Here is a 13,458-nt window from a genome sequence, read left to right on the forward strand (position 1 = left end):
ACGGACAACACATATAAACCAATAAAAGGTGGTTCATACTAGCTCCCAAGGGGGTGAAGACTGAAAGTCACTATAAAAAACATCTTAGACAAGTGACACATTCATTGTGCCATCTACCATTATGTCTGTGCCAATCTCCAACTGACACTGGCTCTTAACACTATTGTTTACAAATTCTAAGTGGTGCCAAACGCTTCTCACAATTCATGACCATTCAGACCCCAATGGCAAAAGGAGACAGAAAAGCCCATGCATTATTTCTGCACAATATTAATTTTCAAAGACATTCATTCACATCTAGATTCACATTTACAATATAATAAACTCTCCAAGTACAAAGTAGGGAACAAATATCTAAATGGGTTATAAAAAAGATGAAGCAACTGTCTGCCATGACGTAAGATCCCCTTCAGATCCAGCCCTTCTCACTCCTGGATAGAAGCACTGGCCAGAGAAAAATAACTGGACAAACTAGGTCTGGCTCATCAATGAGAAGGCCAATGGGGGAGGAACAGAAATGGAAAAAATTAAAAAGCCTGAGAGAAACAAAACCAGCTTCTTTCTTACACAATTTTGTCATTTTTTGCAAGAAAACAAAGAAAAAGTTGCTGATACATGACATGCTGACCCCTAAGTTAAGCAAGGTTCCGGGAGTACCTCTTGGAAGGGGGTGTCGTGCAGCTGAGGAGAGATAGAGGACAAGGAGGGGACAGCTGCTTACTCCACGACTGGATGAAGGTGAGCCTACGCACAAGTTGCTGGGTTTGTTCTGAGTGTCTCAGTGGTGGTTCCACAGTAGCGTAGCTTTGCAAAAGCAGACCAACCCCAGTGCAAGTTTCCTCTAAGCAAAAACAGGTCTGGGTCACAAGTGACATACTATGAAACCCAGTCACAGATATGGACAAATCAGTCTGGACCACAAGCAGCCTCACCTGCCACTGAGCGAGAGATTCAAACATAGATCTGAAATGCTCTGAAAGGAAGGGAGGAAAGGCCTTACTCTAAGCCCTTGCCTCCTCAGGTGAAAGGTAACTTTCTCTTTTCACAGGTTTTAACAAAGGGGCAGCAGCAGCCACTGTAACATTCTACTCCTTCAAAGAGGAAGGATATCTCTTGAGTCTTACAAAGAAAATAATCACCACTACAAAACACTTCTCGTGTCCCCATTTCTCACTGGGGACACAAACAGATCAGCTGTCTACGTGGATTACTCAGCAGTTTAAATCCGAGTTAAACAAACTGCATACACTAACCAATACTCAGGTGTCAAAATGAAATAGCTCAACCAGAGTTAAAACTGAGAAAAAAAAATTAAAACTTTATTTAACATCATCTTGAAGGAGTATTTCAATTAAGTTGGTATGTGTACTTCAATGTACAGAAATCTGATAGCAACAAGAGAGGATACCTGGATACCAGTCTAAGATCACTTTCAAAAGAGCGACAAGTAACAGCACACCAGACGTTTGCCCCAGAGAACCTCCAGCCTCATCACCAAGACTTCAATCCCTGTCTCCAGAGTGTCCTACAAAGTTCTACAATGTCACTACCATGCTGCATTGTAAGTGCTAATCAAATGTCTACTACTGAATGGCACAACCACATCTGAATCATCCTTGTCACCATGGCATTCAGCACAGTGGCAGGTAACTCAATAGAATTACCTACTGGATGAATAAAGAATAAACAAACACTGCAGAGAAAGACAAAATAGGATGAGGACTGAGAAGTGGATCTAAGCTTTGATAATCAGGAGGTCAATGCTAACTTTCAGGTAAGCAGGCTGCATACAATTGGGGCTACAAAGACTAAGAGACCAAAGAATGTCAGATGACTAACTGAGAGGTGGCCAACAGGAACCCTTCTCTGAAAATTGTGGTGTTGAGGTAAAGGATGGCCCCGGGCAATGGAGAAAGGGGTCAGCAGGGTTTGAGGAGATTTCCATAGGAAAGGGAAGGCTTATACCATGACAAACACTGAAAGAGGGAGAAAGACCAGAGACAGGCAGGACAGGGTTAGCCACAGGGCAGAGGAGAGAAAGAACACAATTAAGAAAAGTCTTGTGAAAGGAATAGGGACACTTTCTTCTGAGATGGTGAAGGGATTCAAGGTACAAGGGGGTTATGGGCAGAAAATGGAAATGAGAAATCAGAGAAGAGATTCTGAGACCGCAGATGTGAAAAGTGGTGCCTGGTTTGGTGAGCAACTGGTACTATCAGCAGAACAAAGAGCTAGGGATGGGTAGAGAGCAAAGAAGTCACCTGCACCTCACAAACAGCCCCTGATGTTCCTCCTGCCTACTGGTCAACAACACGAAAACCTCACAAATGAAAAGGACCTAAGGCTATTTGGGATTTGATTATTACCAACTACGGGGTATCTGATAAATGCACCTGTGTTGTTTTTGTATTCTCAATGTTCTCCAGTAACGAGCTACTGATTCTGCCACAATCATTCACCCGACCCCTGCAAAAAACCCTTAACGTTTATTATTTTAATTATTAGAGTGGTTTTTTCAAACTAGTTTCCCCAACAGGGGTCAGGGAATGGGGTGAGGCAAGGAAGTGCATCTAATCCATCTTGAGAACGTGCGTAACACTGTTGAAGAAAATGTGTATCTTTTGGAGGAGAAGGTGAAGAAACGAGAAGAGCTACCACTGGAAGACACCACCCCAACCGCACTCCCCGTCAAGGTGCCATCCTGTCAGAACTAATGTGGCAATTCCTGCCACCTGTCCCCTCCTCATTTCCAGGCACTCTGACCATGTGTAAGAATGGAATGGCCACCTCCACCAAGAGCCACTTGCATCCCACTCCCACCCAGCTACAGGAAGCAGTGGCAGCAGAAGCACTTGTCAGCCATCACAGGACAAGCACACCTTAAAGCCAGAGTTAGCAGCACATTCTCTAGAGCAGAAACTGTTGTCTCCATTTTACAAACTAAGACGATTGAAAGCAGAGAGATTAAGAAACTTTCTAAGGTTATGTAAGTGGCTAAACTGGGTTTTTTTTTTTTTAGGGCCGCACCTGCAGCATATGGAAATAAGTTCCCAGGCTAGGGGTTGAATCAGAGCAGTGGCTGTGACCCACAAGATTTTCCAAGGCCTATGGAACATTTCTCATAAGGAATGAATCCATATCATGATATTTAACATTGCTGACATCGTCTCAGATCCACCTCTTACAAAAAAAGCAAAAATAAACAAATGGGACCTAATCAAACTTCAAAGAGTCTGCACAGCAAAGGAAACCCTAAACAAAACAAAAAGACACCCCAAAGAAGAAGAAAATCTTTGCAAGTGAATCGACTGACAAGGGGTTAATCTCCAAAATTTATAAACACCTTCTGCAGCTCCATACCAAAAAAACAAAAAACCCCATCAAAAAATGGGCAGAAGATCTAAACAGACAGTTCTCCAAAGACGACATGCAGATGGCCAAAAAACACATGAAAAGGTGTTCAACATCACTCATTATTAGAGAAATGCAAATCAAAACCACTGAGGTACCACCTTACACCAGTCAGAATGGCCATCATCAAAAAGCCTACAAATAATAAGTGCTGGAGAGGGTGAGGAGAAAAAGGAACCCCAGTACACTGTTGGTGGGATTGTAAATTGGTGCAGCCACACTGGAAAGCAGTATGGAGATTCCTCAGAAAACTAAAAATAGATATTTTGGATTAAGATGGCGGAACAGAAGGACTGGAGCTCAACTCCTCTCCTAAAAACAACAAAACTCACAACTAAAGGCTGAGCAATCTCCACCCAAGTGGACCGGAAACCTTCAAAAAGATACCCTACTCCAGAAAAAAAAGAAGGCCACATCAAGAGGTAGGAGAGGTGATTTCTCGATACAAACAACCCCATACCTCCCAGGTGGGAAGCTCCACAGACTGGAAACTAACTGGTTCACAGAGACTCACCTACAGGAGTGAGAGTTCTGAGCCCCACATCAAACCTTCACATGCGGGGTTCCGGCACTGGGAGAAAGAGCCCCTGAAGCATCTGGCATTGAAGGCCAGTGGGGCTTGTGTGAAGGAGCTCCACAAGACTGGGGGAAACGGAGACCCCATTCTTACAAGGCACACACAGACTTTCACGTGCACTGAGTCCCAGGGCAAAGCAAAGTTTCCAAGGGAATCTGGGTCAAACCTGACCACAGTTCTTGGAGGACATTCTGGGAAAACAGGGGTGAATGTGGCTTGTTGTGAGGGAGAGACATTGGAAGCAAAGCTTTCGGGAATATTCAGCAGCTGTGCCTTTCTCTGGAGGTGGCCATTTTGGGAAAACCTGGCCCCACCTGTCAGTCAGTGCTGAGAAGCCCCAGGGCAAACAACAATCCAGGTGGGATCACAGCCCCACCCCTCAGTAAACAGGCTGCCTAAAGACCCCTCAGGCACACAGCTGCCCTAATTCCATCCAGAGACTAAACCCCACCCACCAGAGGGATTAGAATCTGCTCCACCTACCAGTGGGCAGGCATCAGCCCCTCCCATCAGGAAGCCTACAGCAAACCCCCATACTGACTTCAGCCACAAGGGAGGCAGACATCAGAAGAGAGGCTACAACTCTACTATCTATAAAAAGGTCACCACACCAAAAACCTATAAAAATGAAAAGACAGAGAACTATAACTCAGATGAGGGAGAAAGGAAAAACCCCAGAAAATCAGCTAAGCGATGAGGAGATTCTCAGCCTCCAGGAAAAAGACTTTAGACTGTTGATGCTGAAGATGATGCAAGACACTGGAAATAAACTGGAGGCAAAGATGGATAACTTACAGGAAACACTGAGCAAAGAGATACAAGATATAAAACTTAAACAAGAAGAGATGCAAAATACAATAACTTAAAGAAAAAACTCACTAGAAGCAGCTAACAGCAGAATACAGGAGGCAGAAGAATGAATAAGCGAGATGGAGGACAGATAAGTGGAAATTATGGATGCAGAACAGAAGAGAAAAAAGACTGAAAACAAATGAAGAGAGTCTCAGAGAATTCTGGGACAACGTGAAATGCACTAACATCCATATCATAGGGGTGCCAGAAGGATAAGAGAGAGAGAAGGAGACAGAAAAAATATTCCAAGAGATGATAGCCGAAAACTTCCCTAACATGGGAAAGGAACCACTCACTCAAATCCAGGAAGCACAACGAGTACCATATAAAATAAACCCAAGGAGGAATACACCAAGACACATATTAATCAAACTAACCAAAATTAAAGACAAAGAGAAAATCTTGAAAGCAGCTAGGGAAAAGATACAAGTAACATACAAAGGAACCCCAATAAGGTTATTGGCAGATTTGTCAGCAGAAACTCTGCAGGCCAGAAGGGAGTGGCATGATATACTTAACGTGATGAAAGCAAAAAACCTCCAACCAAGATTACTCTACCCAGCAAGGCTCTCATTCAGATTTGAAGAAGGCAAAACCTTCACAGATAAGCAAAAGCTGAGAGAATTCAGCTCCACTAAACCAGCCTTACAACAAATACTAAAGGAACTTCTCTAGGCAGAAAAGAAAACACAGCAACAAGAAACAAAAATTCCACAAATGACAAGGCTCACCAGTAAAGGAATATACACAGTAAAGACACGAAATAATCCATGCATAATTATAACACCAAAATCAGAAATCATGAGAAGAGGTGGGTACAAATGCAGAGCACTGGAGATGAACCTGCAATTAAGAGAACAACAGCTTATAACATTCTCATATATATACAGACTCTTATATCAAAACTTCAGAATAACTGCAAACCAAAAATCTACAATTGACACACAAAAGGAATCTGTGGAGAAGAAATGCATCTCATAGTCAATAAGTGCATAATCCACCATGAAGGGGTCATTTGACATCATTCTTGGAATGCTTAAGTCTCCTTAGATCTGATTCTGATTTCCTCTCCATCAAAGAATTTATGATAATTATAATTAAATAATGCAACTGTACAATTAAATAATATAGTTCTATAACTGTATTATTAATAACCACTTCTCTCCATGGTACAATGTAAGGTCTATAATGTCTTGTTTATCACATCACCTAGAATGGTGCAATGCCTATATTAAAGAATCAATAAGATATAACAAATTGTGAGGACATATTTATATAGTTACAGTTTTTTTAACAAATTTATGCATTTTATATTTTACTTATTTTCAGAGGGTGTATTATTTTTGTTATTCTTACCAATTAAGTTATTCTTTTTATTATGCTATATAAAATATTTAATGGTATATAAGGCTTTCTTCTTTATAAATCTTAGTTGCAAAATATACACAATTTTAATAGAATGCTAATATTTAAAGAAAAATTGAAATTAATAGATAATACTAAATAGTAAAGATGAAAGCCATAAAAATGGTATAAAGTATAGAATAAATTTCCTATTTTGTCTCAGCATATTTTCCATTCCACTTCTCCAGAGGGAGTCACTTAATCTGTTTAAGATCCATGATATAATAATCTGTGTGAATGTAACTGCGTTTAAATATATGTATTTTATTCTGTAAAAAAAATAAAAATTAAATTAAAAAAAAAAAAAACTAAAAAACTAAAAATAGAACTACCATTTGATCCAGCAATCCCACTCCTAGGCATCTATCCAAAGAAAACCACAACTTGTAAAGACACATTTACTCCGATGTTCACTGCAGCACTATTTTCCATAGCCAAGACATGGAAACAACCTAAAATGTCCATCGACAGAGGAGTGGATAAAGAAGAGGTGGTACATATACAATGGAATATTACTCAGCCATTGAAAGGAACGAAATACCAGCACTTTTAGCAACATGGATGGACCTAGAAATTATCATGCTAAGTGAGGTCAGCCATACAATGAGACACCAACATCAAATGCTTTCACTGACATGTGGAATCTGAAGAAATGACAGACTGAACTTCTTGGCAGAACAGATGCTGACTCACAGTGAAAAACTTGTGGTCTCTGGAGGAGACAGTTTGGGGAGTGGGGGGATGTGCTTGGGTTGTGGGATGGAAATCCTGTGAAACTGGATTGTTATGATCATCATACAACTACAGATGTGATAAAATTTGTAAAAGAGAAAAAATAATAATAAAAAAACCATTGCTGATCAGTGAGAAATAGCTACTTCGCACAGATTTACATTGTTTAATGATGCCTTTAAAGTGCCATACAACACACTGTAAATAGCTAGTATTTTTAATGAGCAGAATTTTCAGCATATTGTAGGAAGTCAATTCTTCAATACAGAGCTGAAAGTCCGGGTCCTCCAAAATTACCTACGTTTCCCAATTAATAAATCTTAAGTAAACAATTAACAGTAAAATAAACAATTCACAATAAAGTGAAAACATCAGACTCAAAGCACAAGGCTTACTACTTTTGTTGTTTTAAGCCTCAAATTAAAGCCAATCAACCAACAATAACAAAAAAAAAAGCCCTATTTGACCAGAAATACTACACACATTGTATATAACAGGGGGCCTGGTTTCCTTTAATTCCTGGGCCAGAGATGGAACCCATACCATAACAGTGACCTAGGCCACCAGAGTGACAATGCCAGATCCCTAACCTGCTGCGCCACAAGGGATCTCCTCAAAATTATATTTTTTAAATAAAAATTGCCTTCTTAAAATTGTGTTATAATTTTATTGTTGTTTTTTCAAAAGAGCTTATAGTCAAAAATCTGCTGTAGAATTTCAATGATAGCATCAGGAAAATCTGTCTGTATCTATATATTTGCTACTATTTCAAAGAATTGATTCCATAAAGTGAAACCAATCTTATCTAGGGACACCCTTAAATTTTGAAAAGAAAAAATTTCAGAATTCAAGCACACATGAACACAAGAGAGTAAAAAACAAGCTATCTTCTGGGATTGCTTTGATATGTGTACTTATAGCACTTTGGGGGAATATGAGCAAACCATACTGTCCCCATACAGCCCTTTCCTCTTCCATTGTGTGCTCAGGGAAATGTGAGATCTTAAATCATTTCGCATGCGCTTTTCTACAGCTCAGTTCCTACAATGAGAAACAAGACAAAGCCATCTTCTTGTAGTTCAGACAACAGAGTAGTAACAAATCATTTCCTTTTCTTATGTCCAGCTCTTCCTAAACTATCATGCATGTGTTTTACCCACTTACAGAACTTCAATTTCAATTAAAATACCCCAAAGGCTCTGAATCAGACAATAAATTTATCCATTTAATAAAAAAAGGCACATTTCCCTTGCGGCTTTGAACACTGCCCACCTGCCCTAACTCCCTCCTTGCTTTGGCAAACTACTATGGTTGAAGAATCAGCAATTTCAAGAATCTAATTATTCTGAAAATGCCTGTCCATTTATTCACTCTATCAGAAGACCAAGATTCTTTATGATAGATCACATCACGGCTCTGTAATTTAAGATTGCCTTCTCCACATGACCCATTTTCCTGTTCCTAGGTATATGCACTGAGTGGACTAGGACATGTTCTACTCTACCAAATAACGACTGAATTTTTGTATTCCCGATGCCTCCCATACACGCACCCCCCCCCTCACAGTTTTAAAGTACTGTGCACAGCCGTTATTCCAAAACATCTGCTGACTAAAATATTCTGAAAATGAAATGGGAATAGTAAACACAACCTTGGAATGGGGTGGGCTAAATGCATAAAAATGCCTTATAAACTGCACGATATTTTTTCTTTGCAGAAGTAACTTGTTAAAGTCATAATAAATTTGATCTCTATCTGGACTCATCTGTATCCAAGTTGAAACAATCAAATTGAAAATACAGTTGTGGACAACCCATTTTTAAAATGGCTAATGCCTATATTTACCTCCAAAGTAATGTAAGCATTTTAAGCATCGGAGTTTGTCCCAATAACATCATCAACCGCACATGAATGGCTCCCGGCTTTGATGAGCTGTACAGAAAAGAGGCCCTACAAGACAGCTTGTCTTCTCTTCATTTTACCCACCCAACTCCTGACCTATTATAAATGTTTAAACAGAGTGAGAGTAGAGGAAGAGTTCCCATCATAGACCAGTGGGTTAAGAACCAAATGCAGTGGCTCTGGTCACTGTGGAGGCAAGAGTTCCACTCCCAGCTCCCTGCAATGGGTTAAAGGACCCAGCATTTCCAGAGCTGCGGGTTTGGCTTGAATTCAACCCCTCACCTGGGAACTTCTGTATGCCAAGGGTGCAGGGAGCAGAATATGGAACTCAGGATTCCAGCTCCAACATCAATGACTATGAGATCTTAAAAGACTTTTTAAATCTAGAAATGCAAAGAACAGATTTGAAATAATTCGGCTACCTTTAGGGCTCCTTCCCCTCCACTTAAATTTTAACAACTACTGCCTCACTTTATCCTCAGCAAATCTAAAAGGCATGTTACACAACACTAATATTTTCAGCTGAAAAAAAAAGAGATAGGATTTACAACTAGACCAAAGATAATCAGGATCTCTAGGCTATTAATCTGGTAGTCTTTCAGGTGTACCATGCTAGGCTGAGAACTTTGTAATAAACAGTTTTAATCTCCAAAACTTGGCTTTGGCTTTGCAAAGACTAATACTCATGGCCTTCCCCAGAGCTACTCTTGCCAAAGTGTCAGGCCATGGACACCAGGGTAATATGGACCTTCATTCACTGAAGCCAATTACCATTATAATATGGATAATTCTGAAAGTACTCTGTAACTTAACTTTGCTAGGATCATATACTACATGGCATTATTAAATCCCCTTCTCTCCCCAAACAGTAACTCTCCCTGCCACTCGCTTCTCTTCAGAATAGTTCGTTCCCCTCTCATGTAAACATCTGTCTTCATGCTCATTTTCTAGAATGAGCTGCTGGGTGGCTCTTAGTTCATCTGCTAGGTTACTCTTTCCCACCAATATACATCCTTGACTAAGAGAGCCACTCTGCTCTGTAGCAGAAAACTAAAATCCTCCTCCACCCTACGAAAGACTCCAATTATTGAATTTAAAAAAAAAAAAAATCAAGCCATCCCATTTATCTTTCCTTCACAGCTGAGAGGGAAGAGTATGGACTCTGGAGTTAGGACAGCCTTTGGACTTTATCTACTCTGCTTTGGAAATCGGGTAAATTACTCAAAATGGAAATAGGGCCACACCTAACTTGACAGAGTTGAAATTAAGATTAAAGGAGATAAAATTCACTGGGTACTTGCCATAGTACACATACACAGAACATGTATATATTTCACAAAATAATTCCCATAAAGTAATACAGTAGATAAACTTCAAGGTTCTACTATTCCAGCTGTAGATGTGTCTACCACCATTCCTCAGACTGGGAAGCAACTGGAAAGATTTACAAGGGAAAGAAGCTGGTAGGCCTTGCCCTAAGGAAATGGTTTTATGGACAGAAAACCTTCACAGAGGTTAGTGTCCAAAAGCTACTCTCACTGTTAAGATCCTCACTGACTTAGCTGTTTTCTCCACTACTTCTGATAGAATTTTGGTTTTGCAGATACTCCTTTTAACAGAGGATGCTTTTGGAGGAGGCTATCAGACTTCAATTTTATAACATACGTGGTATTGCATAAACTCTCACTGGATACAACTTGGTGGAAAAACAACTGCCTCCAACACAACATAAGCATCCTTAACTTAATAAACAGCAGACTCTGAAATGTTCTACTATGGATTCACGATTGTCATTTTGAGAATTCAAATGTCTCTTACACCCTGAAAACATACTAACTCAAAAAATACTTGAACACCAGTAAGTGTCAGCACTATAACTTTTCTGCCAACTCAGAAATATATATTCAGAAAGTGTAAGGAGCTACAAGTGGTTTAGACTCTTGAAAAAATAACTTCTATTTTATAAACCAACAATGGACAGATATCTTAGTCCAGCTGTTCTCCAAGTGAGGTCTAGAGACTCCTGGGGTTATTCAAGACCCTTTCAAGAGGGTCTACAAGGCCAAAACTATTTCCATAATCATCTCCATAAAAATGCCTACTTGCCTTTTTGATTTCGGAAGACTAAATGACATACGACATCACTGCTCTGAAAGCCAAGGAAATATACGTTTGTATATTCTTGTGTTCTAAATATTATTCAGCTTTAATTCCTGAGGTACAAAATGTCTATGTGTAGAATCAACACGAGCAAAAGCTACTTGGGGTGCATAATACATCCATAATAATTTTAAACAGTGAAAGGGATCCTCTGACCAAAACGCTTGAGAACTGCTAGGACCATGCCAAATATTTTACTGTGCAAGTCTGCTGCTTCATCACAAGCAAAGAGAATTTCTTTAGAAGATAACCTCTGAAACAATTCAAGCTTAAATTCTTTCTTAGCAAAACTTAAAAAACAAAAGCAAAAACAAAAACAAAAAAACCCACCATGAAAAGCAGCATCACCCCCAAATAAAGGTTAAGAAAACATTTTGAATTTTGAAGATAAAAAATTTTAAACTTACTAATAAACTTAAGAACAACTTTCAAGAGGTGGACTTAAACTATTTCAACCACAGGCTATAAATCTGGCTTCCTTCCATTTCCTCTCCCCTTTGGTACCTAAAATAATAGAATTTCACTGTGGTCATTCAAATATTTTAAGTAAATGTACCATGATAAACATGCCCTTTAGAGCTAGCTACTCCCAGCATTTCTCCAAAAGTGCTGGAAGCCCACTGATGGATCAACTAATACCAGGTAAAGAAAAACATCTCCTAAATTGTTTTCAAAATGGACCTTCTTTGAAAATGGCTAACTGCATTTCTTTTTGATACCTGCCACTTTGTATCTTCAACATAAACTTTATCCTACAGAAAAAGACTTGGGTGTTAAGACTGAAAAGGGTCTTTTGCTGGCTAAGGAGTTGATCTGAGCAGTGTTTTAGGGTTGCTGCCACCACACTTGAGGCTGTGTGAGAATTATAGTAGTTGCTGGGAATGGTAGAGACACACCTCCCCTTGCTTGCCTCATTGAGGAGGAAAGCCCATATAAGTACCAAATCTGGTACTCTCTGGGGCAGCACCCCATTTCCCAAAGCCCATTTGGGTAAAGGCAGAAGAGAAATGTAACATTCCTTGTGCTGTCTCCTCTCCCAGTTTCATCTTTGGCATTCTGGCTTATGTTTTGAGAAACTCATTAAACAGATCTGTCCTGGTGACTACTCTATGCCAAGGCAGAGTGCTCTGCACTCTGGAAGTGTATGGATATATCCTTGTTTTCCAAGGAGTTGATAAAATAGGCCCATTAGATTTCAATGGCCCGGATCTCTGTTGAGAGACCTTTGTATTTTCTGTCACACAAGCTGGGTCATAGGACTTAGCAGGTAAGATGCCTCAGCTCTCTCCTCTGTTTTCCGTTATCTATTTAGGAACCTAATGGTGACCTTGGGTGAGTTATATACTCTCTCCAAACTTTAGTTTCCTCATTGATAGAGATTAGAATAAAGTAATCTCTATGTTTCCTTTAGCTCAGACAATTGTATTCAATATTTAATAAAAACAATTAAGAGTAGTTGTTCTTAAGGTACAGGCAATTTTCCATGAAGTACATTTTACAGACCATACTGTTGGTTTAGTGCCTTTGATATGACCTCTCCCAACCCCCTGCCAAAAGATACACAAAATTACTTTATAAATCACATTAATGACTTTAAGAGGGATTACAGAAACTATAAATCTTTAAGCAAATCATATCTTCAGATGCAAACAAACTTGATGATGAATCAAGGCTTTCTCTCTCCAAGAAACATTATACTAAAGCAATCCAATCTGTTCTACAAATTACTTTATAGCTGCCAGAGATCCCATTTAAAATACATTTAACCATTTTGAAATTACAGTTCATGTCACAAAACTGGGCACTTACAAAGAACACAGAAGAATAAGTAATTCTTCAAAGGAAAAAAAAAAGCTATTTAGATAATTCAAAGAAATCCAAGGTCTAACAAATCAGCTGCCCTTTTTGGGTCTTGGTTTCCTCACCTGTAAAATTAAAGGGTTGGACTAAACTAAGGCAATCTTAAGGATTCTCTCAAATCTAATCCTTAAAACAAAACAAAAACATACATTCTAGAAAATAACAGTTCTAACAAACAGGCTAGTTCTTGGTCAAACTATCACGTTATAATGGGTTTCCTAAATCACTGGTAAACAACTTTCCTAAAGCCTATCATTGCGCTGTAAGGATATCTACGTCAGGGTTTCTCAATCACAGCACTGTTGATATCTTAAACCTCATAATTCTTTGATGTGAAGACTGTGCTTATGCACTGTAGGATGTTAAGCAGCATCCCTGGCCTCTACAGACCAGATGCCAGTAGCACCCACTCCACGACTTCTGAAAGACATTGCCAAATACTCCTGGTATGGCAAAATCAGTCCCAGGTAAGATATAAGAATATGGGGGAAGAGAAATATTTATAAACATGGGGAGGTGGTCAGCAATAAATAGCACCTCTCCCATCAAAATTTTCAAAA

The 13,458-nt window shown here is 39.4% G+C and overlaps 1 protein-coding gene across 1 annotated transcript in view; it reads right to left on the reverse strand.

The window, feature by feature from the left end:
- RYBP (RING1 and YY1 binding protein) overlaps nt 1-13,458 on the reverse strand; it is an 83,466-nt gene that overhangs the window by 5,333 nt on the left and 64,675 nt on the right. The gene's annotated exons all lie outside the window — the stretch shown is intronic.

The sequence above is a fragment of the Phacochoerus africanus genome, chromosome 1 (assembly GCF_016906955.1).
Source record: "Phacochoerus africanus isolate WHEZ1 chromosome 1, ROS_Pafr_v1, whole genome shotgun sequence".
NCBI classification, from domain to species: domain Eukaryota; kingdom Metazoa; phylum Chordata; class Mammalia; order Artiodactyla; family Suidae; genus Phacochoerus; species Phacochoerus africanus.